This window comes from Curcuma longa, chromosome 15 (assembly GCF_044706935.1).
Source record: "Curcuma longa cultivar G26 ecotype Majalengka, Jawa Barat chromosome 15, ITB_CL_G26_1.1, whole genome shotgun sequence".
NCBI classification, from domain to species: domain Eukaryota; kingdom Viridiplantae; phylum Streptophyta; class Magnoliopsida; order Zingiberales; family Zingiberaceae; genus Curcuma; species Curcuma longa.
The window spans coordinates 1,502,983-1,530,778 of NC_133875.1; the positions used below are offsets into that span (position 1 = coordinate 1,502,983).

Below are 27,796 nucleotides of genomic sequence, written 5' to 3' on the forward strand. Positions count from 1 at the left end.
CATAACGTTTTACCGGCGATGGGACAAGGAACTCGATTATTCCTGCCACTTCATTAATCATGATGAGACATTCCTTAAATGATGACGTGACAGGTATGCACGCTCATCTCCTCTTAAAAAGACCACTCCCGACGACAGGTAGCTCTCTCTGGAAAACTCTCATTCCCTCAACTGCTCTTTCTTTCACTGTTCACCATCTTCTTCCCCCGTTCCTAACTTGATCGTCGGAGTGGTCGCGCCAGGGCACCCCCTGGCCTTCCTACTGACGCTCCCTGTGATCGCAGGTCATCCCTGGAGCTGTTGCTGCTCATCGTCGGCTCCAGTGGAGTCTCCGGCGACTGTGAAGCTGTCATCGCCCCCATCACCATTCACTGCTCAAAGCCAGCAGCGAGGAGGTCCGGTGACGTGTCCTGGAGCAGATCCCAACCGGAACATAATTTGGCGCCGTCTGTGGGAAGCTTTTAGTCTGGATTTGAGATGTCGACGGACGAACCCCCTCAACCTCCTCAACCTCGCTTCATCACCATGACTGCAGAAGATTTTGACAGGGTGGTGGCCGCCGCCGTCCTAGTTGTTTCTCACCAACAACAACAGCATCAACCGCAGGAACAGGTACCAGCCGGTCCTTCCAGACCTCGTTCTTTTTCCGCTGAAGCACCACCAGCACCGGCCCCAGTACGTCGGTTGTTTGAGCCCACGGACACCCACCAGACTCCGGCCCATCAAGCTCCGGCCCACTTTGCTCAGATCCATCAGGCCCCAGCTTATCAAGTCTCAGCTCAGCAGGCCCAGCAGGCCCATCAAGCTCATCAGGCCCAGGGCCCACCTCCACCATACGTGTTTGAAGATTACGGAGGGATGTCTGTAGAGTCTGCTGCTGTCCGGACGCCACCTCGACGCCTTCCACGTGGCAAAGGACCCGGTCCCGAGGAAGGCCGCAGTTCTCACAAATCTCCATTTGCCCAGTGGATATTGGAAGAAGAGCTCCCTCGCCACTTCCGTGACCCTCAGCTCATGGACTACACCGGAGCAACTGACCCAGAAGATCACTTGGGGAGATTCGAAAATGCCGCCACCCTGCATCAGTACATAGGCGCCATCAAATGTCGGGTTTTTGTAAAATACGGTATAAAAAAAAAGTTAATGGGTTCGGGTTTGGGTTAAACCCAAAACCCGCTAGGATTAGGAATCCGCTAATCTCCCTTCTCCCTTCGCAACCCCTTCTTATTCCCGTTTCTACTTCCGCCAAAACCCCACGCCGCTTCCCTCCTCTTCTCCTTCTCCTTCGTCCGCCAAGCCGAAGCCTCGCTGGTGGAAACAAGCCTTCCTCTCCTTCTCCTCTCTAAACCCTAGCCGCCACCTCTTCTTCGATCTCTGGTTCCGTTGTAGCCACCAGGTGGTCTCGTGATCCCAACGCCACGCGAACAGAGGTCGCCGCCACTAGTGCCCGGCTGCGTGGAAGAAGAAGATTTCTTCCTCTATTTCGCCGCCGCACCCGGGTCCCCTGAAACAGAGTCGTTGCCTCCTTCGTTGTTAAGCAACAGGACTGAGGTGAGGTACTGTTTCCCTCTGGGTTGTTCCTGCTAGGTTAGGTTGTTGCTTGATTCGGTTTTTGCCGATGCCTCAAATTTCTTGGTTCGATGTAGATTTTGGATTGAAACCTTTGCCAAGAATGAATTGTAGTGGGTTAAAAATTATGAAATCCTTACTGAGTTTACGATGGAATCACACTATGTATGAACGTGTGGAATTCGATTGCATGCATGATAGGTATGATCATTGGTTATGTTAGGTACTTCAAAGTTTGTATTTCATTTACATCTATGCCACTCACATTAGCCTTTTTCTGCCTACATTAAAATTCATATTGTTGTTGCATGACCTGTATAACTCATATCGTCCCTACTTGTGACATGTAAACATGTTAAGTATAACCTTTTTGGCCCACACTGTTCTCCATGTTATCAAAGTGATATGTCTTATTCATATCTATAGATATACCATCAGACTTTAATCATTTGTTGTCTCCCTCGATTGCCGGCTTCAAAAAAATCGTACATGAGATAGTAGTTCTTTCAATCTAGCCAAAAGAGCAATATCTACTTTTTAGAACTAATTATAAAAGGATTCTTCACACACCCTCTTTAACTGCTTAGTCTCTCTACAACTCAACATTTACTATGAGAACAAAGACCATTTATCTAACCTTACGACCTCGTCCCTCACCTATCTTTCTTTTGCTCACTTCTAATCAAGTGAGGTTATTGTGCATCTAGAGAGGACTATTTGTTGGTAATCAAGATTTTAATTAAGGTTAAACATGGATTAAACTAACCCAAATCAATTGATTTAGGTTAACTAGATTGGGAGGAGGTTAAACAAATCTTGATATCGGCTAAGGTTGTATTTGATAGGAAAATTTATATATCGCGGTATTTAGGAATGTTTATTTTAATTACAGGACACTGAACCGGATCTCTGGACGGAAGTTTCCTTTTCGGACACCGACTATTTTCGGAAGGCGGGTATCTCGACTTATCTTTTTAGATTTGTCTTATTGATATGTATAGTTTGCTAGATTTAGTAGTAATATTTATGCGTTATTTCTGTTATGGTAAGTTACTAGCTACTTGGTACATATGGTATGCCTTCCTTGTTACACTGTTTCGTTACTGGCATAGATTGATTATTATTATATGCATTGGTATCATGCATCATTTCTATATGCTTGCATACTAGCGACCATCGGCTCCTCCTTTGCAGTCTGAGCCCGTCGCTAATTACAGGATCTGCACACACAACCACTTATGAGATAGTGGTACATCAGGAGGGTGTGTGTAGTTGCATTTTCAGGGCTCCGCTTGGTCGCACCAGAGGTAGCAGTGCCATAGCGTGGTAGCATTAGGGCTCCGCTCGGCCGCACCAGAGGTAGCAGTGCCATAGCGTGGTAGCATTACATGGATCCCTCCTTCGCATTATGACGAGGAGATGAGAGCGTTGCTCCCCCATATGACTTGGGGTAGGAGGATAGGTGTACTCTGACAGGACATTCCATCATGTGCATATTGCATGGATTGCATTGTTATTGCTTGCTGCATTTATTATTGCTTGTTGTATATGTGGACATGCACATACAGGAGATATTATGCATTGTGATTGTGATACTATATATGTCGCAAGGTTATTGCCATTGTGGTATTATATGATTCTGGTATGTACAGTTTATTTTCTTCAGCAGTTCAGTTCTGTATTTATTACTGTACCGGTATGATTATTACTGCTAGATTAGCTTATTGTACATATCTGTTAGATATCCGCTGAGTTCATTGAACTCACCCCGTTGATGTTATCTTTTTCAGGTTGACGTCGGTCTGGAGAGCCGTGCTGCTAGTCCCTCGTCAAGTCGTCTTCAACGATTATTTTTGCTTTTGCTATATTTTCCTTTCAGTATTGGTGTCAGAACTGGTTATAGTTCATGTGGGTTTTTCGTATATGTGTTTGGTTTAGTGGTGCATGGTTATAATTGTCGGTTGTGGACCTTAGTCTCATAATTTAGTATTTGTTATCGTTGATATGCATGTGTAGGATGTGTAAGTGGCCGTGTGGATCACCTTTACTTTATTTAATGGTATGTCTCCATATTTTGTAGTATGGATAGGCCGTGTGGGCCTTATAGTCATGTTTGTATTCAGGGAAGTGAATTGTTACAGGGGAGATGTTGCTGAAATTTCTCGGACAACCGTCTCTCGGGGCGTGACAATTTAAGTGGTATCAGAGCAGGTTTCCGAGTCTTTCGGTGTTTACGGATTTGCGGAGTTTATCTGATACCAATTTATTTGGTATTAGAGAAAAAGTATACAATGCCTTCCGGTTTTAGTGTTTCGGATTTTTGATTTTGGAGTCGTTATTGCGACAAGGTCATATTTTGGGACTAGCGACGACAAGGCATCTCCAGACGGTAATAGGTAAAATATTTAATCTAGCAAATTTTGTACTTTTGATAATACTTGGTAATAATATTTCAGATATGATACGGGGAAAACGTACTCCTGTACGAAGACGTGGTGCAGGACGGGCACGTAAGAAGACAATCGAGTCTCGTATGGTCGAGCCACGAGAGAGACCTACTGCGGTTGAGTCTGTCACTCAAGGACAGAATTCTCACGGCATTACGGGCACCTCGAGCTCTCAGTCTCCGGAGGTCTCTTCATCAAACCCTTCAACGGACCCCGTAATACCTCCATCAGCAGACCGGGCACCTCCCCCAGTGGTGCCAACTGCATGTCAGGCCGCCTCGGCTGCCGTACACTCGGATGCCCCACCGGCAGCCCCTGTTGCACCTCATCTAACGGTGCCTATGGCATATCAGGCAGCCTCTGCTGCCGTACATCCTAATATCCCACCAAGAGCCTCTATTGCTACATACCCGGCACCTCCACAGGTAGTGCCTGCTACTGTCTACCAGGCACCCCCACCTACAACAACTCCAGTCACTCCAGATTACATTCAGCCTACAGTACCACCTGCGGTACCTGCTCCTACTTATGCTGCAGTATTAGCTCCGACGCATCCGGGTGCACCACCAGAGGTACCTCCCCCAGCTTTTCCAGCAGCACCTCCTACGGTACTCCCCTCTGGATTTCCAGCGGTACCATTCACGGTACCCACCCCTCTGGTCCCATCAGTCTCAGTGGGGAATGCTACCCATCCTACGACTTTGGCTGTTGCACGAGCTCGGATTCCAGCATTAGCGGAGTCGCTGAAAAGCCGATTCACGCTTTTCCGCGGAGGGACGGATCCGAGGGCAGCTCAATCTTGGATAGAGACGGTAGAGCGAACTTTCTTCTATACTGCTTGTTCCGAGTGGGAGAAGGTAGAGTTGGCGGCCTTCCATTTACGGGACGAGGCCGAGATCTGGTGGGCCACACAGCGCACGGTGCTAGGCGAGCAGCACGTTACATGGGAGAAATTCAAGGAGATCTTTGAGAGCCAATATTTTCCATTGTCGTATCAAATGATGCGCCGTCAGGAATTTCAAAGTCTTCAGCAGAAAGGGCGCACCGTGATGGAATATAATGCGGAGTTCAATCGACTAGCCAGATTTTGTCCTGAGTTAGTTGCAGAGGACAGGTCCCGTATGCTCCAATTTGTTCAGAGCCTGGATGGCAATCTGCAGGTGAAGATAGCAGGATTCGGCATTTCCTCGTACCGTGAGGCCTTGGATAGAGCGCTACTGATAGAGTCTGCCCAGCAGAAGGCGTTTGGGGATAGGAAGAGAAGTAAGCCATCAGCTCAGAGTTCAGCACAGACCCAACAACCACTGACTACAGGACAGCAACGTGACGGTTGTAGAGATTTAGGTCAAATTGCTACTGGGGCACCGAGTAAGCCCCAGAAGTCAGAACAATTTTCATCAAAACGCTCTCGATTTTTCTGACAAGATCAAAGGCAGTCGGGCAGTGACACTTACTGTACTCAATGTGGTTCCAGGGATCACGTTACATCAGCATGCACCTTGGGACAGTCGGTTTGCTATTATTGCAAACTGCCTGGACACATGAGTCGTGATTGTTCGCTGAAGGCTCAGCACGTGTCTTCAGGGGTTTCTATTCCGGGAGGATAGTTTGGTCAGGCGGGATCACAGAGAGGGGGGCAGAAGGCTCAATCGTCACATCGCCAACAGAGGACCGCTCCCCCTATAGCAGCTGTATATGGCATGTACGGACAGGAGCACTTCAGTGCCCCTATGATATCGCAGAGTTCAGTTGCGGGACCTCAGTGTCAGACTCATGTACAGTACCCGTCGCAGCCCCAACCATTGGTTCAGTATCAGACGCAGTCCCAGCCACTGGTACAGTATCAGTCTCAGTCTGCATATCAGCCTTTGGATCAGTATCCGGCATCGCTGCACTATCCACCTCAATGGCAGGCTCAGATCCAGCCGCAGCAACCTCGGACAGCGCTACCACCCCTACCCTTGCCAGAGACTGGACGGGTCCACACGGTTACCAAAGAGGATGCGCAGCGAGCCGACGGATCCATTTTTCACGGTACGGATTGACTTTATGCATTTTTCCCTGCTATGTAAGTTAATACTGGTAGTTCTCATTCTTTTATTTCTCGTATATTTATGAGAGAAAGTGGTAGACTACCTACCCTTAGGCCACAGTGGTTAACGGGATTCCTACTGTCTAGTGATAAAATAGAGGTTATTAAGGAGGTCAAAGGATGTTCATTAGATGTCGGCAGGACCATACTCCCTCTTTGTAAGGGGGGGATTACTAATTCAAGTACGATTTTTTCAGTAGGTAATTGTGGAATCTTATATTTTTGAAATCCAACTAATAAATGCGGACATATTGATGCGACCATTAGGATAGCGTAGCGGAAGCAGGATGGACTCATAACCCACAGGTCCAAGAATCGATCATTGGAATTATGGTATTTTGCGCTATACTACATCAGTAGGAAATTTGGGGACCAAATTTTTATTAGTAGGGGAAAATGTAAAATACGGTATAAAAAAAGTTAATGGGTTCGGGTTCGGGTTAAACCCAAAATCCGCTAGGATTAGGAATCCGCTAATCTCCCTTCTCCCTTCGCAACCCCTTCTTATTCCCGTTTCTGCTTCCGCCGAAACCCCACGCCGCTTCCCTCCTCTTCTCCTTCTCCTTCGTCCGCCAAGCCGAAGCCTCCTTGCTGGTGGAAACAAGCCTTCCTCTCCTTCTCCTCTCTAAACCCTAGCCGCCACCTCTTCTTCGATCTCTGGTTCCGTCGTAGCCACCAGGCGGTCTCGCGATCCCAACGCCACGCGAACAGAGGTCGCCGCCACTAGTGCCCGGCTGCGTGGAAGAAGAAGATTTTTTCCTCTATTTCGCCGCCTTAGGAGCCCGTCGCCGCCGCACCCGGGTCCCCTGAAACAGAGCCGCTGCCTCCTTCGTTGTTAAGCAACAGGACTGAGGTGAGGTACTGTTTCCCTCTGGGTTGTTCCTGCTAGGTTAGGTTGTTGCTTGATTCGGTTTTTGCCGATGCCTCAAATTTCTTGGTTCGATGTAGATTTTGGATTGAAACCTTTGCCAAGAATGAATTGTAGTGGGTTAAAAATTATGAAATCCTTACTGAGTTTACGATGGAATCACACTATGTATGAACGTGTGGAATTCGATTGCATGCATGATAGGTATGATCATTGGTTATGTTAGGTACTTCAAAGTTTGTATTTCATTTACATCTATGCCACTCACATTAGCCTTTTTCTGCCTACATTAAAATTCATATTGTTGTTGCATGACCTGTATAACTCATATCGTCCCTACTTGTGACATGTAAATATGTTAAGTATAACCTTTTTGACCCACACTGTTCTCCATGTTATCAAAGTGATATGTCTTATTCATATCTATAGATATACCATCAGACTTTAATCATTTGTTGTCTCCCTCGATTGCCGGCTTCAAAAAAATCGTACATGTGATAGTAGTTCTTTCTATCTAGCCAAAAGAGCAATATCTACTTTTTAGAACTAATTATAAAAGGATTCTTCACACACCCTCTTTAACTGCTTAGTCTCTCTACAACTCAACATTTACTATGAGAACAAAGACCATTTATCTAACCTTACGACCTTGTCCCTCACTTATCTTTCTTTTGCTCACTTCTAATCAAGTGAGGTTATTGTGCATCTAGAGAGGACTATTTGTTGGTAATCAAGATTTTAATTAAGGTTAAACATGGATTAAACTAACCCAAATCAATTGATTTAGGTTAACTAGATTGGGAGGAGGTTAAACAAATCTTGATATCGGCTAAGGTTGTATTTGATAGGAAAATTTATATATCGCGGTATTTAGGAATGTTTATTTTAATTACAGGACACTGAACCGGATCTCTGGATGGAAGTTTCCTTTTCGGACACCGACTATTTTCGAAAGGCGGGTATCTCGACTCATCTTTTTAGATTTGTCTTATTGATATGTATAGTTTGCTAGATTTAGTAGTAATATTTATGCGTTATTTCTGTTATTGTAAGTTACTACTTGGTACATATGGTATGCCTTCCTTGTTATACTGTTTCGTTACTGGCATAGATTGATTATTATTATATGCATTGGTATCATGCATCATTTTTATATGCTTGCATATTAGCGACCATCGGCTCCTCCTTTGCAGTATGAGCCCGTCGCTAATTACAGGATCTGTACACACAACCACTTATGAGATAGTGGTACATCAGGAGGGTGTGTGTAGTTGCATTTTCAGGGCTCCGCTTGGTCGCACCAGAGGTAGCAGTGCCATAGCGTGGTAGCATTAGAGCTCCGCTCGGCCGCACCAGAGGTAGCAGTGCCATAGCGTGGTAGCATTACAGGGATCCCTCCTTCGCATTATGACGAGGAGATGAGAGCGTTGCTCCCCCATATGACTTGGGGTAGGAGGATAGGTGTACTCCGACAGGACATTCCATCATATGCATATTGCACGGATTACATTGTTATTGCTTGCTGCATTTATTATTGCTTGTTGTATATGTGGACATGCACATACAGGAGATATTATGCATTGTGATTGTGATACTATATCTGTCGCAGGGTTATTGCCATTGTGGTATTATATGATTCTGGTATGTACAGTTTATTTTCTTCAGCAGTTCAGTTCTGTATTTATTACTGTACCGGTATGATTATTACTGCTAGATTAGCTTATTGTACATATCTGTTAGATATCCGCTGAGTTCATTGAACTCACCCCGTTGATGTTATCTTTTTCAGGTTGACGTCGGTCTGGAGAGCCGTGCTGCTAGTCCCTCGTCAAGTCGTCTTCAACGATTATTTTTGCTTTTGCTATATTTTCCTTTCAATATTGGTGTCAGAACTGGTTATAGTTCATGTGGGTTTTTCGTATATGTGCTTGGTTTAGTGGTGCATGGTTATATTGTCGGGTGTATTACTTTCATGAATTTAGTATTTTCACGTTGATATGCATGTGTAGGATGTGTAAGATGCTCTGTCATCACCTTTACTTTATTTAATGGTAATCATCCTATATGGGGGGCCGTGTGGGCCTTATAGTCATGTTTGTACCAGGGAAGTGAATTGTTACAGGGGAAATAGACAATCTCGGACAAAGGACAGTTTTCCTCACCACTTATGGCGGGTCCTGTTTCTGGATCAACCATAAACAAATTCTATTTAAGGTAGTGTCAAATCCCACTACTTTCTAAGCACTTCGCCACCAGACACTTACCGGAAGATTGATGGATCTCTTTGCCATCAAACAGAAGTCTGAGGCATCACTTAAGGATTATGGCATATTTAATCAAGGAGCGCAAGAAGTGCAGCTCCCAGAAGTCCTCCCATAAGCTCTTTCAGGGATTGATTGATGAACTTGGTATCACGCATTTGAAAGTAAATCGTAGATCTAGAGTAGATCTAGTATAGAAACAAGTTTTGCAATTTTTGTTCGCACGAATCCTTTGGCATGGACTTCCGAGGTTTCCGCAACGCAAAAAATGATTTTTGCATCTTAGAAAAAAACCTATCAACCACAGCTAGAACAGAATCTGAAGTTCGTTGGGTTTGGGGTAATCCTAATACAAAATTCATGTTGACAACAAACCAAGGAGCTTCAAGAACAGGTAAAGAAGTGTACAAGCCAATATTGGTTAGAATTCCCTTAGACCGTTAGCATACATAATATCGGCTTACAAAGCAACATCATTGGTCAACTTTGGTCAATAAAAATCCATAGAGATAAGGATCAATGTCTTATTATGACTAAAGTAGCTCTCATTATGAAACTCACTGATAATCTATTGTCTCAATGAACAATCTAGAACACACAACTATAATCCACAAAACAGATAACTATTATGCAAAATAAAATCATAATGGTGACCATTTTGTACCTCTTGGAATATCCTCTCAAATGAAGGACCAATTGCATACACGCCAACGAAAATCTCAAAGCTTGCAACCTTGGTATTCATGTTGGTAATTAATAAAGAGCGGCGCTCAGGGCATTTGCGACACGGTTCAGGCTCTCTACTTGGTGTCTCAACGTAAAGATGAACTCCTATAAATAAGCCACCCACTTGGCATGCCGCCTACTCAGCTTATATTGACCATTGATGTACTTCAAGGCTTCGTGATCAGTAAACAAAATGAACTCCTTCTGTACGAAGTAATGACGCCAATATTTCAAGGACTGAACAATGGCATAGAACTTCAAGTCGTAAGTAAAATAATTTTTCTTAGATCCGGATAGTTTCTCACTAAAGAAAACAATGGGTCACTTAGATTGACTCAGCACACCCCCAATACCAATATCGAATGTATCACAATTCACCTTGAACACATGGTCAAAATTAGGAAGTGTCAAAATTAGTGCCTCAGTCATTTTCTGCTTGACTATTTGAAAACTAGCCTCTGCCTCTTCAAACCACTTGAAATTACGTCCGTTAAGTCACTCTGTGATGGGAGCAATCAGAATGCTAAAGTTTATAATGAACCGACGGTAAAAAGAAGTCAATTCATGGAAACTTCTGACATCATGCAAGGTTCTTGACTGAGGTCACTCCAAGACTGCATCTATCTTTAATTGATCTGCATGAATACCATCAATAGATACAATAAAGTCAAGAAAAAATATCGACGCAATGAAAAAGGAACACTTCTTGTTGACACATAAACACTCCATTTTCAGGTGCCCACGTCGAACTGTAAATAAGAATGTCATCAAAGTAGACCACTACAAATTTTCTCATAAAAGACAGCAAGATCTAATGCATAAACCTCATGAATGTGTTGGGCACATTTGACAATCCAAAAGACATTATCATCCATTCATATAACCCATGTTGCATCTTAAACACTGTCTAATGCATAAACCTCATGAATGTGTTGGGCACATTTGACAATCCAAAAGACATTATCATCCACTCATATAACCCATGTTGCATCTTAAACACTGTCTTTCATTCATCTCCAGACCTTATTCTGATCTGGTGATATCAACTTTTAAGGTCAATTTTTGAGAAAACTCCATCCAAGCAGGCGATTGAAAATTTATACTTAACTGTAATTCTGTTAATAGCTCGGCTCTCAACACATACGCCACGAACCATCCTTCTTTGACACTAGTAGGGTAGGAATTGCACATGGGCTCATGCTCTCACGGGCATAACCCCTTTATAATAATTCTACCACCTACCGCTATAACTTTTCGGTCTCCTTGGAACTGAGGCGATATGTTTGTCGATTAGGTAAACTCGATCCCGAAACAAAATTAATCTGTTACTGGATATCTCTTATAAGTATTGTCCAAGAGGAAGATCCTCTGCCATCAACTCGATAAAATGTGCTAGCAGTTGTTGTACTTTTGCTAGTAAAGCCGCGTTGATGGTCATGACAATCATTCTGACAAGGAAGCAAAGCATAGACTACGTCTCCAGACTCCATCTCATCTATAAATCTAAAAACAGAAAGCAAATTAATATTCTTGGTTGCCAAAATTAGAGTAGTTCCTTCCCGCTGTGGTGCTAACACGATCTTCTTTCTCTTGATGTGAAAACTATATGTATTCTTTCGTGCATCATGAATAACACTGCGATCATATTTGTAACATCCCCCCCTTCCTTATGCTAGTAGGGAGACGTTACGTACTTTAACTTTAATAACATAACACAAATTAAAATATATCTTTTCTGTTTAACAAGCGGAAGCAAAGAAATAAATAATAATTCTTGGACATGGATTTAAAAATTTATTTATTTCTTAATCCTTGATCTTATTCCGCGGTTCCGCCAACACCACACATCGAACACCTTTCCAGCTGCCTCCTCTTTCCTAAAACTTTTCCTTTTATTTATCTGCAATATGAGGAATGCAAACTATAAGCAGCGCTTAGTAAGTACATACCTAATCTCACAAAACAACGAAAATCATTTCATGCATTCTTTCGTAATTAAACAGGAAATAAGAAAACATACTTAAACATACTTATACATACTTATGGGCCCTGGCAGAGTATCAATGCGGGCATCTATGATAGAACTCGGGGTAGCTAGCCACCGATGCTACCAGAGGACTTATCTTATCAGGCGACCTTTGGCCTGGAATTCCTTTCCTTATGGGTGAACCTTTGGCCCGGAATTCATTATGGGCGAACCTTTGGCCCGATACCCGCCTCTTAAAAGTAAAATACATTTCTTATACTTCTTATATCATGCAATTTGGAAAGAAACAATTTACACATACTTTAATATAACATGATGTCATGGAAATAATACTTTATGCATGCTCTATAAAATCATACTGTGGACAGAATAAAGAAACCAACGGAGCAACTCATACTGCAGGTGAAAGATGTACTTACCTTATCTTGTCGCCTCACTAGGTTTTAATTGCCAAGGTTTGTGAAATCAAAGACCTCCTCTCTGAGGTGCTTTAGCGCCTACGCGATCTAGAAAAATCATAACTATAACTTAACGGAAACAATTAAATTAACCTGATCTAATCACTCAACCATATCAAGAGTAAATTCTAGATGAACTCAATATTCTCAATTACTCCCTTCACATTAATTACTTCATCACTCCTCTTATCCATTGATTTAATTGACCGATCTCTTATTAAATAATTTGGTTAGAAATCCATTAATTCTTTAATTAATAATAACCAACTTTTGAACACCTAATTAATTTATCTAAATGATTTAATCCACAAAGCAATTATCTAATTTAACAATTAACTACTTATTAAACTAATTAAGATGTAATTAAACTGATTAACAGTCTAACTTAAACTAGATTAACTATCAATTCATTAATTAACCACTTAAACTCATTAACTATTTATTAATCTAATTACTAATTACTTAATTGAACTAACAGGTTAATTAATCACTCAATTAATTGATTAACAATTAAATTAATTAACTTAATTAATTAAACTAACTTTAATTAATTAATCAAATAATTAAAATCAACCTTTACTTGTCTTCTTCCTCGCGTGAACACGGCCGAACAGGGCAGGGGCGTCGGCTGCTCGGCGGGAGGAGGCTGAGGAAAGGGGCGGCGGAGCAGTCCGGTCTTCTCCACGCGGCAGCCGGCTCACGGCGGTGCCGAGCCTCGTCGGTGATCAGAAACAGAGGAGGTGGCGGCTGCTGTTTCTCCTCGCGAACAGGGCAGCAGTGCTCCGGTAGTGGCGCGGGCTGGGCACCGGCGGAAGGCGATCAGGTGTCACGCGGCAGAGGGCGGTTGGCAGGGCGGCGACGCTGTGCGGCGGCTGCTCTGCTTCTCCACGCGGCGGCGGCGAAGGGCGTCTGGACGCGAGCAGAGGGAAAGGAGGAGGCGGCTGGTGGCTAGGGTTGGGTCGCGGCCTCCTCTTATAGCCTCCTCGGTCCGTTCCGGGTTTTCCGCCGGCGGAATCGGGCGGCGGGCGGGCGGACGCGGCTTGCTTGGGCGCGAGTCGCGCGGAGGGGAGGCGGCGGGCGAAAAACTCTTTTATAAAGGAGTGCACAGTACTCCTAACTTCGGGTTTAAGAAATCCCGATTAAACCGGGTCTAATTTCCCAAATCGAACCGGATTAAATTTTGGTTCGCTTGGTTCGGCCATCAAACGACTTCCAAATTGACCCAAACAAATTTTGTTGGATTCATCTTGCAAAGACGAATCTTTTCACCCCTCTTATTTTATCAAACTCCCTTCTATCATTTAACTAAAGGACCTTTATTGGAATTTTAAATCTAATTAAAAATCCTAAAAATAGAGGAAAATAATCCGGGTGTTACAATATTCAAGGTTGCCCCAACAATATATGATATGCATCCATGGACACCACATCATACCAAGCATTATCAAAATATTTGTTGCCAATAGAAAATGATACAAGGCATTGTCTATCTACTGTTACCTCACTGTCTCTGTTTAGCCACGATAACTTATATAACTTACGATGGTGGTCCGTCTTCAACTGTAATTTCTAGTCAGCCTTATCGGACACAACGTTCTCATAGGTACAACTATCAACTGTGCAAATAGTATGGAATATATTGGTTCTCAACCAATCATCTCCCGAATTACCCTTGAGAGTAAGTAGACTCTTGCGAACAATTAAAGTTTCATAACCATCACCATAAAACACCTTGTCAACTTTATCTTCATCATACACTAGTTCACCAATTGCCTCCTTCTCATCTTCCATGTCTTCTTCGATCAATAAATTTTTGCCTTTCTGATTAGCAGGAACAGGTGTCCTGTATTCATTTACCCTATGCCCCTGTTCACCACAACGATAACACTTGATAGAAGCTTTAGAATTAACCTGCAGTTACTGTTGTTGTGAAGGACGTGAGTCTTGAGGGTAGGACCAACTATTCTAGTCACCTTTGATCATTGATTTCCGATTCTGCTATTTTTCAACAACCAATGCATGTTGGTAGGCCTTTGAAACTATCCACAACGAATAAAGACTGAGGGCATCTTACAAAGGCTAGCACAATCTCCCTAAGTATCATGCCACCATCTGCTCCTCTGCCTCCAATAAGTCATTTCGGGCAATCAACTGGTAGAATTCCTCTGTATAATCATTGATTGATCTAGCACCTCGCCTCAATATGTGAAATCGTTGAAACAGAACTTGGGTGTAGCCGAAAGAAAGGAAGTGACCTCTCATATTCTTCTTCATCTTCTCCCAATCAATGATCTTGGTCTTGCCTTATTTCTCTCGTAAGCGGTGTAATTGTTCCCACAATACGAATGCTCTGCCCTTGAGTCTGATGGTAATCAACTTTACTTTCACCCGATTGGGTACCTCCTTATAATCAAAAATTCTTTCTATCTCATTGAGTCAATCAATGAATCCTTCCACTTGTAATGTTCTTGAAAACTCAAGTAGATCAACTCGAAAACCAAAATCTACATACCGTTCCTCTCGACCTTGACACTCTGAGACCTTATTGTGGTTGTGGTAAGAGTTGTCGAAGGTGGATGCGGAATCACAATCATAGATCTCTCGATCTTCAAAATCCCGCACCGTCATATGCTAGGTTAATTCTGCGATTTGCCTCTGCAAATCTTCAATCGTCACATCCTGAACGGTACGATCACGGTACTGGCTTCCTCCATCAGAACTTGCCTATTGCGACCACGACCACCACAACCATGACTACAAAGACCTTCTATTGGATCTGATACGTTCTGACACCAATTGACACCGAACAAAATAGCGATTATTCTGAAGGCGGAAGATTATAGGAGAATTGTAGAGAAAATAAGCATGAGAAGTTGGACAAACGAAGAGAAGTAGAGATAGCGCCGTCTCTAGGGGTTTTGCCGAAAAAGAAAATTTTATTCAATATTCAAAAGTTAGCCGAAAACAGCTAAACATGCGAATAAATAGATCCTAAATCAAACTCTAACTTGAAAAAGTCAAAAATATCTTAAAACCCCAAAAATAAAAAATTGCCATAAATAGTACAAAATATATTCGGAGCCTCTAAAAAGACACTAAACGATGTCTGATGAGACCAAAAGTGGGTCGGTATAGGTTTCATCTAGTACTGAATAAAGGTCTCTTAAAAAGCTTCGATTAAAGATGGACTGCGCCTCATTCTGATATCCAAGTTAAAAGTTATAGTCCATTGAAGTTCGACTCCTTATGCATCACTCCTGCATCAATTTTCTTCTTATAGTAGATACAACCTACAGATTCCTTATTCAATGTCAGATTATGGGAATTATTTAGACTTTGATCATTCATTGTACTGCACAACTAGCAATTCTTTTTCTTTCAAGCGCAGAGTGATTTTTTATTAGCTTGTTTAGAAGATATGAGCAATTATGTGACAATAATTTTTGTTCTGAATACTAATGAATTGTCATTTAACTGCCATCTTAAAGTGAGTTTTAAAGTCACATTGTCCTCAGGTCTTAGGTTGACTTCCTTCACTTTACTTGCCTTTCTTAGTTCTTACAAGGTAGCCCTATCAAACACAGATATAGCTTTCATCAGTTTTGAATGACTTTACCTGATCAGTATTGCCTTGGTTCTCTTTGATACTTTGTTTACTTGGAACGGAGGAAGTAGGGAGGAGAATATGAAAAAAGGAATATGTGTTAGTGAAAAAGAGGGGGGAAAGGACTATATTATCTTCCTTTCAGTCATTTTCATCCATCTTGTTTACATGGGCAAATCAAAAGGAAGAAGTGCATGCATTTGTTAAACACTCATACTTTCATATCCGTCCCCAACTTGGGTGGAAATAAAACAAATGAATTGGACAAAAATAAATTCCTTCAATCTCTTATCTTCGTTCCAAGTAAATGGGCAAAAATAAAGGGCAGCCCGGTGTACGAAGCTCCCGCCATGCGGGGTCCCGGGAAAGGATCCATTGTACGCAGCCTTACCTTGCCTTTGGCAAGAGGCTGTTTCCAGGATTTGAACCCGTGACCTCTAGGTCACATGGCAGCAACCTTACCGTTGCGCCAAGGCTCCCCTTCAAGTAAATGGGCAAAAATGACAAAGAAAAAAAAAATCACCATTAGTGTCCAATGTTGAAAAGTGCTAATACCTTCATGAGATCTTACTCTGCTTTTCATCAACTTTGCCCATTTTCGAGTCTTATGTGCATGCCATTGGCTTTTGGGTCACCCATCTGTTATATGATCACGTCTCACTTGATCATAAACCAAAACTATTCTAGTTGTTTTGTTTTTATTTTGACTATTTAGGCCCAAGCTTTTCTATATAATGTAGATTTTATCACGCTCTCAAATTTGTTATTATCGTGTGGCCCGGCTTTTCCATCATGCTGAAAATTCTCAGTTGATGTTGATAAGAGCTTTGATATCTTTTACATTCTTCAAGGAACTCAGACATGGCCATCTTCATATGTTTGTCTACAACCTTCTTCAGAATCCTATCTTTATTTTTTCTTTCAGTGCACTCTCTGCCTCTCTTGTCATTCTTCTCATCATCAATCTTTTTTAGGTTTTCACTTCCTTCCTTTCTTCTTCCAATGTTCCTTTCTCAACAGTAAGTTTTATCAGAGTCTCCTTTTTTTTGTAAAAATCTAACAATTATTATTGTTTGGTCCCCTCATTTCAACAGATCTAGGTAGATTCATAACTTTCAAAGATTATGTTCGAATTCCAAATTCGTCTTGGAATTCTGTTTCAACTTTCTACGAATCACAGTAGTTAGATCAAGTTTCGTTTCTGTGGCAATGGATCTACAAACATCAATCATGGAACCTAAATTTAACATTCCGATCTACCTGAAATCGTCAAGCAATTAAAACAGAAACTGACCTGGAATCGTGCATTTTGACGATCAGGCGACAGCTCCTCCTCCGAACCTCCAGAGAGATGAAGCCACCTCATCGTGGCGGTCGCCTGTCACCATCGGCACGAAGGACGAGTTCCGATCGGGCAAGCACCATGGCTTTTGGCCTATCGCCATACTTAATCCGCACCAGTCTTACCGCTCAAGCTAATAAATTTTCTACAATAAGATGATTTAGATAAGGACTGAAGGATGAAGAATAAAAACTAATAGCATAAAGCAGAGCCTAACTCTAACTTAGAACAAATGCTTAAGTGTCGAGAATACAAATTTGATTTGGAAATTATAAGAACTTGAAATTAAGAAATTACAATAACTAAAAAATAAGAAATTATAATAACTAGATCTAAGAAATTACAATACAGACTTACAAATAAAGTAAGCTCACATTTACACAAACACACTTGCACATTAGCAGTTGCACTCTTGTTCACTTGTTCCATGCATAAATTAAGAGGAGTACTCTTATATAGACCTGAGCTCTATCTCATATTTCAAATTGCATTACAAGTCTGATGTAAATCCATGAGAAAAAAATCTCAACAATCCATAACGGATTGAAGAAATAAAGAAGAAAAGTCTAAATGGATAAGAATGATGAATAAAATCTCGACCTAATACTTAAGAAAAATCGAACTTTGGTATAGAGGAAGAGGGAAAATGCCATAACATTGGGATAAAGATTGATAAGTCTTTGAACACTACAAGGAGATGTCTTGATAAGTTCTAGTTCAATGAAAAATCAACAAGTGAGAATCTCACCATGTTTTAGATTGAAATGATATTAAAAGAAACATGTGTGGTCGTCACCCTCTTTATTTACAGCTATAGGGTGACTTACAAACCCTAAAAGGTCAAAAGAAAGTCTTATTTAGTAAAGGCATATATAAACTACTATTTGAAGCTTATGACATCATTGCAACCCAAATAAAGTTAAAAATTGAACATAAATTGAGTCTATATATCCCTACTACATAAATATAAGACTTAAGTGGCTACTTAAACTTATCCAAGATTTGAATTAGGTTGACTAAGCGACATGACTTGCTCTTGGTCAAACCTTCTTCAATTGTAACTTTGACATTCACATATTCAATTAGCACATTAAGTGCTTCCTTCATCTTTCTAGCCTTAGTCCTTGTAATTGGGTCTCCATTGATGTATAGTGGATCATCAACAACATCTATAGTGAGTTGAGTATAGTCCATATTAACTTATTGGGCAACTTATTCACTTTGTTTAATTTGACTCCATCAAAGTCTGATCCATGCTTATCAGTTGAGTCAGAAAGTAGAGACTGAGAAAAAGTAAAGTTGCTTAGTCGTAAAGTAGAGCATCTTTGGTAAAGTTGATGAATCATAAAGTAGAGCATCTTGTTGCTTTAGTGTTATCCTTCCATCATGTTTCCATCATATTGTCTAAATTTTATTCTGCAATGGTCTAGAGTGGTGCTCGTGGACTTGGACTAGCAAGGGCTCTTGGGTTGATGGTGCTCTTGAGCTGAAGGATAGATAGGTTGAATTATCTAGTTTCTTATTCATTTAGACTTCATTCTTCTTTTAGTAATGTTGACACAAACCCTTATGTTGGGTTGTAAATTAATAAGGGAAAAAGACAGAGAGCTTATGATTCTTGACCAATATATTTTTTATATATAAATTTCACCGGCTAGAAGAAGGTCATTAGGGTCATGATATCTGTGTCATAGGCATTATCTTCCTTGTATTGAAGCCCTCCAGTATTTTAATTAATCGAGTGGCTCAATATTAGCATCTCATTTTAGATTAGGATCTGAAAGAAAATCATCAAGTGTTAAATGTAACCTATTAACTTCATTAGAAAAATTAAAAAGTATATGTGTTTTTCTATTTACTATTTCAATTGAATTGAAATAGAATTGGGTTTAAAAAATATTTGAGTTTAGGTAAAAGTCCAATTAAATTAGTTGCACTAAATTTTCACTCGAGACTTGGCAATCCACTGGGACTCGGTCAGTCGAGTAATGATAAGTGCTTTGGCACTTGGGACCACAACTGTCGAATGGTTTGACGCGACTATCGAGTCGTACCGAGTGACTTTGGCATAAAGATGCTGAATGAGACTTTAAATGATGAATTTGACTCAGATTTAAATTTAAACAACTTGGACTTGGCTGACTTACAGAGTCAGCATTGTTCATAAATCAAGCAACTTGGGTATGCCGGGGGGGGGGGGGGATACTCAAACTCGGTTAACAGCGTGATTCGGGTTTACTAAGTAGGGATGTTAGCCACGTCATTTGAGATGTACCTACTCGGATTCGACTTCGACTTGAAGAGTTTGTTTTTGATCGGACTCGATCAAATGAAGTGCAGTAGCACTCGGGGTGCTTGGGAGGAGTCGATCACACTTGATCGGACCATTTAGAATCTAAATTCAGTAGTTGATCGGATAGTTCACTAGAGCTCCTAAAATAAAAAAAAATACTTTTCTTAATTATTTATATATATTTTTAGTGTGTTAGTTATATGCTTATTTTGAATTGAAATGAACTAATTTGTTATTGGTTAGTTGGTTTTATACTGGCTATATTAATTTTAATTTCAGATGGCACGGACAATATGCACTCTAATTTATCGTGATGTATATTGCGAAATAAACTAAGGGAGGCTATCGAGGAGAATATTTATGGAGTCAGAAGACACATGGGGAGGCTTGATAAATTATTCTAGAGACTCGAGCGATATGATTTTCTTGTCCTGAATAATTATCGGATCTAGGCTCTGATTCAATTGCTACCGAAACGACTCAATAAAGTAGAACACTATATATAGGGGCGTTATGAAGGGTGCATCACATATATAGAGATGAAAAAAGAGACCTTCCTATGTGGATAATTAGAGGATCCTGAAGAGATTGAGGTAGATCCAAAAGAGAATCCAAATGTAGGTTCAAAGAATCAAGAAGTCAGTCTGCCTGAGAATGTCCTAGCTGAGTCAAAAAAGTTAGTAATTATGTTGATTACTACTGCGCTAGTGTCTGTCCTAATGAGAACAGTAGTGACTTATCTAGTTTTTTTAGAGTTATATTTATGTTATAAGTTAACAGAGTATGTTACGTGTTAACAAACTTGTAAAAAGAGTGTTATGTGTTAACAAACTTAAATTTAATGATGAGTTCATTTAGTTCATTTAATGATGTGTTCATTTCATGATTAATTCATTTAATGATATGTTCATTTCATGATTAATTTATTTAATGAGATGTATATAATATAATTGATCAATGTTGGTTAGATTGGACAATAGAATGATGAGTGGAAACATAGTTATCACTTGATTTTGTATACCAACTCATATTTACATTGACTCAATCAAAAATTACATACGATTTACACTGAATAACTAATAATGTATTTTTTATGGTAGATCATGGTTACTAAAAATATTATAGTTGAACTCAATAAAGGAGAGAAATTGAATGAGAAAAATTACAAAATATGACATTTCAAAATTACAATATATTCTTGAGCAACAAGAAGTTTTGGAGACTGTCAATAAGGTTATGAAAGAACCTGTTGATGATCTGACAGCATATTATAAACGTGATATTGATGTCTATAAGGCATGGAAGAAAAAGGACTCTATTGCTAAGGGTATATTGATAAGTTCAATGGTAGATGACCTATTTATGAGTATTAATCATTACCTTTTACTCATACTGTCTGGGTTGCCCTTATACAAAATTATAGTGGAGTAAGTCTTAGTAAGTTTCGTCAGCTAACAATTAAGTTTAACAGTTACAAAAAGCACCTGAATATTTTCATGGCTCAACATCTGAGAGAAATGATCAATATGATTCGGGAGCTAAAGACTTATGGTCATGAGTTAACTGATGAACAATAGGTTCAGACAAGTAATCTGTTCCCTTCTTGATTTTGAGAAGACAGATGAAACAGAATCTAACACACAGTTAAAGTATCAAGACTTTTGTTGATATCTCACGCCATGTTAAACTGAAGCGGAGAGAATTGAATCAGCAAGGATTTCTAGATAAGCTTTTATAGTTGAAGGTTATGTTAGAACATCTGGATATAAGAATAAGAAAAAATAATTCAAGAAAGAAAAGGAAAAAGAAGCTGGTGCTGTTGTTGCTGGGCTAGGCCCAAACAAGAAGCAATTCAAAGGAAATAAACATAAAAAGAAACCTAAAAGCAAACTGACTTGCTTTAACTGTGGCAAGAAGAACCACTTCGCTTAGGAATGTACTAAGCCGAAAAAGGTATATATTCCATGTTTATCTTCCATTCATGAGCATAATGTTGCTAGTACAGTGTTGTTAATGATTCTTATCCTTTGTGGATTATAGATTCAGGAGCAACAAACCATGTAGCACGTGAGCGAGCTACATTTGTGGAGTACCATCGAGTACCAGCTGACAACAAATAGATATATGTATAAAATAATACAAGGATTGAAGTTAAAGGAGTTGACACTTGCAAACTCAACCTACGTGGTGGACGTACCTTGCTTCTACATGATGTCCTTTATGCTTTTGAAATTAGACGGAATTTAGTTTCTATTAATTGTCTTCTTGGATTGGGTTATTGTATTAACTTTTACAATCGGTGTATGAAACTTTGAATTAACTCTGTGTTAATAGGATATAATTTTTTAACGAATGATTTCATGGTTCTTGATGTAGAATCGAATATTGATTATGGAATTGATGGTTATTTTTCAAACATTGCTCTTACTAGTGATGCTGATATTAATGATAAAGTTTGACATGCTAGATTAGGACATATTAGACAAGAATGAATAAATAGATTAGCTAAAGAGGGCTTGTTAGGCACTCATGCTAAGATAAACTTGTCTGTGTGTGAGCATTGTCTTGTTGGAAAAAATCAACTAGAAAACTATTTGGTAAGGCTATTAGAGTTGAATCACCATTGCAATTAATTCATTCAGATATTTGTGGTTTGATGAATGTGAAGGCTAGACATGGAGCTTCCTATTTCATTATATTTATTGATGATTTCACACGTTTTGGTCATGTGTATTTGATTTCTCATAAATATGAAGCATTAGATTGCTTCAAACGTTATATGAACGAAGTTAAGAATCAATTAGATCGTAAGGTTAAAACCTTACACACTGATCATGGAGGTGAATATTTGTCTGATCAGTTCAAGATAATATGCAATGATAAAAGGATTATTAGACAGCTAACGATCCTAGGAACTCCATAGCAAAATGGGATTGTTGAAAGAAGAAATTGAACTCTTCTAGATATGGTTAGGTTTATGATTGCTCAAGCTAATTTGTCAATTTTCTATTGGGGAGATGCATTATTAGCAACAACCTATATACTTAACTGAGTGTCTTCTAAATATGTTCCCTCTACACCTTATGAACGCTGGACAGGCAGAAAATCAGATTTGAGTAATCTGAGACCTTGGGGGTCAGCTGCCTATGTTCATGATCGTACTCATAAATATAGAAAACTATGACCTAGGGGTATGAAGTGTATCTTTATAAGGTATTCTAAGACCTCCAAAGGTTATATTTTCATTGGTGAGCAATAAGATGGAACCATCTCTGAATTAGAATCGAGAGATGCTAACTTTTCTCAAAACTGAGTTCTCAATAAGAGGTGACGTTGACAAAACTATTCCACTATTTGAGAAGGATAATACTTTATCAACGATAGATGTATCACAAGGGATGTCTGAAGTTAGTCAACCCAGTGGGAGTGATTTGTCAATTAATGAGATGATTTCTCAAAGTTCAACCTACGAAGAAGTAGTCATAAGATTATTCCTTGAAAAAAGTTTGATATTGAGAATGAGACATTAATGATTCTCTCAATTGATGATGAAGAACCTCAAACTGTTGTGGAAGCATTGAGATGCTCAGTTAGAGAAAAATAGAAAGTTACAATGGATGAAGAAATGGAGTCAATGAAAAAGAATCAAGTTTGGGAATTAGTCAATCTTCCTCCAGGCCGAAGGGCTATTGGGAATAAGTGGATTCTCAAAATTAAGAGGAAAGTAGATGGATCGATTAATAGATACAAAGCTTGTCTTGTTGCAAAAGGATATACCCAACAAGAGGGTATTGATTTTGAAGAGACATTTTCTCCCATTGTGAAGTTTGTGTCAATACGAGTCATTTTAGCTATTGTAGCAAATTTTGACTTGAAATTACATCAGATGGATGTAAAAATAGCTTTTCTTAATGGTGAGTCTTGATAAGGAAATCTATATGGCACAACCAGAAGGTTATATTGTTGCAGGCCAAGAGAATAAAGTGTGTAGACTTAAAAAGTCTATATATGATTTGAAGTAAGCATCAAGATAATGGAACATAAGATTTAATGAAGTCATTTTATCTTATGGTTTTGAAATGATCAATGAAGATCATTGTATTTTCTTGAGAAAGAAAAAGAAAAGTTTGTTATTTTATCATTATATGTTGATGATATGCTAATAGCTGGAAATAACATAAAGTTTGTGATAGAAGTTAAAATGTGACTTTCATCACAATTTGACATAATAGATATGGGAGAAGCTAAGTATATCTTAGGAGTAAAGATCATAAGAGATCGATCAAAAAGACTTTTGGGTTTGTCTCAAGAGGCTTATATCACTAAGATGTTATACCATTTCAGCATGTCTAATTGTAACATTGAACAAACACCTATAGCAAAATATATTATTCTAAGCAAGAGTATGTGTCCCAAGACTCCAGAAGAAATAACCGAGATGAAAAAAAAATTATATGTCAGTGTCATTGGTAGTTTGATGTACACTATGTTGTGTACATGTCCTGATATCAGCTATGTTATTGGCTTAGTTAGTCGTTTCCAGTCAAACCTAGGATTGAGACACTGGAAAGCGGTGAAGAGGATATTCAGATATCTTAAAGGGACAACAGATTATTATCTCTGTTTCCAATGATTTAATATGAGCTTGAAAGGCTATACACAGATGCAGATTGGGCAGGAGACCTTGATGATAGAAAATTCACATCTGGCTATACATTTTTGCTAAATGGTGGCTCCATCTCATGGAATAGCAAGAAACAGGCTTGTGTAGCGCTGTCGATAATGGAAGCTGAGTATGTGGCTTGTTCAGCGGTTGTGCAAGAAGTCGTCTGGTTAAAAAGGTTCCTGAAGCATCTGAAGATTGTTGAGGACAGTGGGAGTCCATGTTACAGTGTACTGTGACAATCAAGCTGCGATAGCTTTTTCTAAGGATCTCAAATATCACAGCAAAGGCAAGCACATAACTATAAAGTATAATTTTATAAGGGATATAATTGCTAAGAAAAAGATAATTCTTGAGTATATCCCTACACGTGTTATGCTTGCAGATCCTTTTACTAAGCCATTGACTAGAGAGTCATTTCAAGGACATGTGAAGTCTTTGAGACTTCGGAGAATGTAACATATTGTAAGACAATCAAATATTGTAAGATGATTGTTTATGAAATGTCATGATCTATTCAGTGTATATGTCTTTGTCACATTTGGATAAAGTCTCGGTGAGCATGTTGGCAGGTTGAGATTGGTCCTCTCACATGGACAATCATCTCTATTTGTTAAGTATAAATAGAGGTAAGACTATTACTTATGGGACAGCTAACGAAGCTGTGAATGGAGACATACCTGTAAGTTGGAGTCGCCTTGATAGTTGTATCAAGATGAGATCATTTGTGAATTAATAATGATCGGAGTAAATGAACCCACCATTTACTAAACTTGCAAGAAGCCAGATTAGAATTCATGAGTTGAATTCAGGATTAGGTATTGGGAATGTCTAGATCAAAATTTGTACGATGTTTGAGAATAACATACACTCTTTATTAGTAAAGAGAATAACATCGTAACATGTGATTCATACCACATGTGCAATAGCGACAATAAAGGTAGTAGGAGAATGAATCTCTGCTTCTCTACTATGTGAGACCTTTGAGATTATGAGTTAATCTCGATTTTACCCTAAGTGACTATTTAGCTGTCTTCTTAAAGTTTTAATCAGGGTCTGCTACTTTAGCATGTATCCTATTGACTATGGATGATTCGGTCTATGGAACATGACTAGGAAAGCGACTGATTAAAATGAATAGATTTTAGCTAAAAAGAAAGATTAAAATAGATTTACATCTTTGACATTTATTCACTGGGATCGACCAATTATATTTTTGTTGAGTACATAAAATATAATTATGAATAATTGTATTGAATGAAGATATTGTGAACATGCTTCTTGATATAATAGATTAATCTTATATCATTACGAAAGTCTGCCAATTTGATCTTCATCGTCCCTATAAAACCGTCATGGTTAAGAGATCATTGGAACAAGAGGAAGGGAACCACTTTGATAAAATGATGAACTCAAGTTTGAGTTTTAGATAAGTTATCAAAGAGAGGGAATAGAAAATAGGAAATTTGTATATAGATTTTGGCTAAATTGTTAGTTTTTGAATCAAGAAGGTTACGAAGAACCTTTTTGATGTATCTCAAAAGGGAAGAATGGAAGGAAGGTTTAAGTTAGAAAAAATTGTCATTTAAATTTTGGCATCGGAAATGATTAAGTGGAGAATGAAAGATTTAAGTTAGAAAATCTTTATTTAAGTTTTGGTATAGAATATAGGAAGTTGGGTTAATGGATTAACTTAAGTCGAATTAAATATATTGTCAAATATAAAAAAGTGAATGATTACTAATTAATGCAATTGATCCCTTAGTCAAGGTTGACTAACCAAGTTAAAGTTAACCATGATTTAAGATTTTTATGTTTGAGTAATATGTGGAACTAATATGTTTGATGCGATAAAAGGTGATTTCGCTCACCCCAAATGACCTAGTATTGTCAACCCCACAATGAGATACAGGTAGGTCAATCAAGTACTGAGCAAGGTACTGAAGGTGTCCCGTTCAATCTCTGCCAGACAAAAATTTTACAGGGACAGAACCTTTCCAAACAACCTACATCTTCGATCAGACATGTGCTTGATTGATCAAGCAAGTTCTTGACCAATTGAAGCACACCTTGATCGAAGCATAAGATCATTAGACTCTTGTGTTGGTATTCAGGATCCATACAAAGAAAACTAACTATGCAGCGGAATAAAATAGTTGTACCTTTCCTTTGTAGATTATATAGAAGATGTTTCGTTACCCGAAGACCTCTTGATCTTCTGTTGTATTCCTCTCCTCTTCTTGGACGTCGTGTGGGCGACGATCTACCAAGATAAACTCCACCCAACTCCTTCTTTTCCTCTCTTCCAAACCGATGGCAACAAGAGGAAAAACCTCCTCTTCTTCTTCCTCCTCCTCTTCTTCTTTCTCTTCTTCTTCCTCTTCTCTTGGGCGCCGGCCCTAAGGGAGAACCAAGGAGAAGAAGCAAGCTATGGGCGCCGACCCTAGCACAAGGAGAAAAAGATCTGGGAGGGGGCGCTGGCCCTAGCACAAGGAGAAGAAAATCTAGAGAGGCGCCGGCCCTAGAAGGCAAAAGACAAGAAGCGAATTGTGTTCTTGAGCCTCCCCTTCTCCTCTCCTTTTATAGCTTTGCCATCTTAGGAAGTTTAGAAAAAAAATAACAGAATTAATATAATTTTGTTGGATAACAAAATTAACATAATTTTGTTGGATAACAAAATTAGCAAATTTTGTTGGATAACAAAATTAACATAAATTTTATTGGATAACAAAATTAACATAATTCTGTTTAGGATTAACTGAATTCTGTTAACAGAATTCTTAATAGAATTTAACAAAATTCTAACAGAATTCTAACAGAATTCTAACAGAATTCTTAACAGAATTCTAACAGAATCTTATTGGGTGGATACAAGGCTTTATCTAGAGGCTACAACAGGGACCTAGAGGAGGAATTGGTTTAGGCCTCCTGATGGGCTTGGGCTTCCTGTGTTCTCCCTGAACACCCAACTCAAGTCCATCAATAATAACTCATACCACTAAAGGGTTATTATTGAACTACCGCACCAATCCCATATTACAATATGGGCTCCTTCTTATTATGAGTGCATTAATCTCCCTGTGTTTAAGATATCGTATGTCCGTCAATTAATTGAATTACTGACAACTCAATTAATTAACTTCTGAATCCAAGAGTAGTACCACTCAACTTTATTATCATGCGGACTAAGTCCACCTGCAGGGTTTACATGATAATCCTTATGAGCTCCTCAAAGGGACATCATCAGCCTAAATAATTAGGACACATATTCCTTTTATAATCAACAACACACCATATACATAGCATTATCTCCCAACTCATCGGGCCTATTGATTTAACGAATAAATCTCACCCTTTGATAAGTTAAAGAAATAAATACTAAGTATATGTGCTTGTTATTATATAGGGATTAAGAGCATACACATCCATAATAACAGAGGTCTAGTTCGATTATATAGTCAGTATAAATCGAACGACCTCAAACGG

At 39.4% G+C, this 27,796-nt stretch overlaps 1 pseudogene; it reads left to right on the forward strand.

The window, feature by feature from the left end:
* Window positions 1-4,102: 4,102 nt before the first annotated feature.
* LOC141846484 (uncharacterized) lies at window positions 4,103-6,061 on the forward strand (annotated as a pseudogene).
* Window positions 6,062-27,796: the final 21,735 nt, after the last annotated feature.